This window comes from Triticum dicoccoides, chromosome 1A, assembly GCF_002162155.2.
Source record: "Triticum dicoccoides isolate Atlit2015 ecotype Zavitan chromosome 1A, WEW_v2.0, whole genome shotgun sequence".
In the NCBI taxonomy this organism is placed as follows: domain Eukaryota; kingdom Viridiplantae; phylum Streptophyta; class Magnoliopsida; order Poales; family Poaceae; genus Triticum; species Triticum dicoccoides.
This window is the reverse complement of record NC_041380.1, coordinates 138,065,012-138,068,778: the sequence shown is the minus strand read 5'-3', so window position 1 is coordinate 138,068,778 and position 3,767 is coordinate 138,065,012.

Genomic DNA, 3,767 nt, shown 5'->3' with positions numbered 1-3,767 from the left:
CGCGCCTCCCCAGCAACCGCAAGGCGGCGGGGGCCGGCGCAACAGGCGGAGTGGCGGGGGCCGCCACCACCAGCAGCAGCAGCCGCAGCAGCAGGCGCCGGGTGCAGGGGGGCGCCCCGCTACCAGCAGCCACCTCCATCGTGGGCCGCCGGGCAGAACCCGTGGACGGGCATCGTCCACGCCTATCACATGCTCGTCCCGCGGGCTCCTGCACCAGGTCTTCTTGGCCCCCGCCCAGCGGGTCACCAGGCATTCGTCGGCGCTCCCTACCAGCCCTACGGTGCCCCGCTCGCGCCGCCACCCCTCGGTGGCTACGGCGCGCCCGCCCAGGCGCCGCCCTATGGAGGTCAGCTACCGCCGCCGGCACCTGCACCGTGGGACCCCGCCCTCCTGGCCACCCTACAATCGGCGCCGTCGCCGAGCAACTATGGTGGTGGAGGCGACTGGTACATGGACTCGGGTGCCACTGCGCATATGACAGCTCATCCCGATAACCTCCCCTTTTCCACTCCAGTTCACACTCCTACTCGTATCACCGTTGGCAACGGTTCCTCTTTACCTATCACCCATGTCGGTAGCACTAGTTTTCCTTCTAATTCCACGCCTATCACCATGTCTAATGTTCTTGTTTCACCTGACTTAGTCACTAGCTTAGTCTTTGTTCGTCGTCTTACTCGGGAGAATCCTCTTACTGTTGAATTTGACGGCGTTGGTTTTCTGTGAAGGACGCCCATACCCGGATGTTGCTTCACCGATGTGATAGCCCTGACGAGCTTTATCCCATGCACACCGACGCCTTCACTTCCACACCAGTCGCCCTCTCCGCCGGCGTCGACCTTTGGCATGCTCGCTTGGGCCACCCCAACCCCGCCGTTTTGCGTCAGATTCTTAGGAGTTTTTCTTTCTCATGTAATAAGCTCGACAAGCATACTTGTGAGGCTTGTCGGTTGGGCAAGCACATTCGTCTTCCCTTTAGTGCGTCTACTTCAGTTTCCACTTTTCCATTTCAGTTGATTCATAGTGATGTTTGGACGTCTCCCGTTGCAAGTAACACGGGCTATCTATACTATTTGGTGATTTTAGATGATTATTCTCATTATGTGTGGAATTTTCCTCTTCGTCGTAAATCCGATGCTTTTGCCACACTCACCGCCTTTTATTCCTATGTCACAACTCAGTTCAGTCGCCCCATACTTGCACTCCAAACTGATAATGGAAAAGAGTTTGACAACGTCGCTCTTCGCTCACTTCTCGCCTCTCACGACACTATTTTCCGTCTGACATGCCCCTACACCTCACAGCAGAACGGCCGCGCCGAGCGCATTCTTCGCACTCTTAATGACCATGTTCGCACATTGCTCTTTCATGCTACTGTACCCGCTCGGTTCTGGCCCGATGCTCTCGCCACCGCCACTCTTTTAGTTAACATTCATCCGTGTCGTCCTCGGTGGAACTACGCCCCTCACCAACTTCTCTTTGTTACACCACCGTCCTATGACGGTCTCTGCATCTTTGGGTGTCTCTGTTATCCTAGCACCGCATCCACCACGCCCACAAGCTCGCACCCCGATCCGTCCTATGCATCTTCCTTGGCTACCCTCCCAACACCAAAGGTTACCGCTGCTATGATCCTGTCACTCATCGTTTGTACACCTCAAGGCATGTGTACTTCGTCGAGATGGTGTTCCCTTTTTTCAGGTTCATCCGGCCACGGATTCTCCGGCGCCGGCCTCCGCGCCCCCTACTTGGAGCGATGCGCGGCGGCACCCCCCGGCGGCCCTCTGGCCCGGCGTCTTCTGCCGCCCCCTCCTGGGTTCTCGACTCCCTCCCCCGAGGTTGAGTCCGACCGGGCCCTCGGGTCCCCGGCTCCCTCCTACGAGGTCGAGCCGGTGGGCACACCGCCCGCCACCCCGGCTGGCGCCGCCACCCCTGCGACGGGCTCGACCTTGACTTCGCCCGTCGCCTCCTTCGCCGCTGGCTCGGCTGGCCATGCCACCGCCGCGGTCCTCGCTGCCGTGGCCCGTGACGCCGCGGGCCCCGCCCCTGACGCCGCGACCCTCGCCGCCGCGGGTGCACCCTCGTGGCCGCGGCCCCCACCGCCGTTGTGGCCCCTATCGCCGCGGCACCCGCCGCCATCGCCGGCCCGGTTGCTCCGCCGCTCGGGTGACTACCCGTGCCCGTCCAGGAGTGCATCGGCCAAGCACGCGCTACTCCTCCTACAAGTATGTGTGCGCTGCCTCGACACCGACGCCATCACCCATCCCCACCTCCGCTCGTGCCGCCCTTCGGGATCCCCATTGGCTGGATACGATGCAGGAGGAGTTTGACGCCCTACAGCGCAACCGCATGTGGCAGCTTGTTCCGCGACCCCCTCGAGCCAACACCATCTCTGGCAAGTGGGTGTTTCGCCACAAGACTCGCCCGGACGGTTCTCTCGAGCGCTACAAGGCTCGATGGGTGTTCGTGGCTTTCAGCAGCGCGTGGGCGTGGACTTCACCGATACCTTCGCCCCGGTTGTGAAACCGGGCACGATCCGCGCCGTCCTCCAGCTGGCGGTGTCGCGTGCCTGGCCTATGCATCAGTTGGACATTTCCAATGCCTTCTTGCACGGCCATCTCGCCGAGCAGGTGTTCTGTGAGCAGCCTACTGGCTGCGTCGACGCCGAGCACCCCGACTTTGTGTGCTTGCTCTCCCGTTCTCTTTATGGGTTGAAGCAGGCGCCTCGGACTTGGTACCAGCGTATTGCAGCCTTCCTGCAGTCTCTGGGATTTCGGTCAACTCGCTCCGATGCATCACTCTTCGTGTATCATCAGGGCGCTGACACTGCCTATCTGCTGCTCTACATCGACAACATCATCCTCACGGCATCCGCCCTCGATGTCTTTCAGCGGTTGACTGCTCGTCTTCGTGATGAGTTCGCCCTCAAGGACTTGGGGCCCTTGCACTACTTTCTCGGCATCGAGGTGATCCGCCGGGCTGACGGTTTCTTTCTGCATCAACAGAAGTACGCCCACGAGCTCTTGGAGCATGCCGGTATGCTTAACTGCAAGCCGGCACCCACCCCTGTCGACACGAAGGCGAAGGTCTCTGCCATGGAGGGGTCTCTCGCGTCTGATGGAGCGTTTTATCGCTCTATTGTTGGTGCTTTATAGTACTTGACACTGACTCGACCCGACCTGCAGTATGTTGTTCAGCAGGTGTGCCTCCATATGCACGCCCCGCGTGACTCTCACGGGACCTTGGTGAAGCATATTCTCTGTTATATACGCGGCACCATGTCCTTGGGACTCACCCTGACGGCCTCCGCCTCCACCGACCTCGTGGCCTACTCGGATGCTGACTGGGCTGGCTGCCCCGATACGCGTCGCTCTATGTCAGGCTACTACGTCTACCTTGGGCCCTCGTTGATCTCCTGGTCATTGAAGCGGCAGCCCACGGTCTCCCGCTCCAGCACTGAGGCAGAGTATCGTGCCGTGGCCGAATGCTCTTGGATACGTCAGCTGCTCCAGGAGTTGATTTGTGACGTTCACAAGGCCACTCTTGTCTACCGTGATAACGTCCGCGCGGTCTACCTCTCCGCCAACCCGGTGCACTATCGACGGACGAAGCATATTGAGCTTGATATTCACTTCGTGCGTGAGCAGGTTGCCCTTGGACGTGTTCGAGTTATTCACGTGCCGATGACGCAACAGTTTGCTGATGTGATGACTAAGGGATTGCCTACTCCCGTCTTCGAGGAGTTTCGGTCCAGTCTCTGTGTCTCCAGC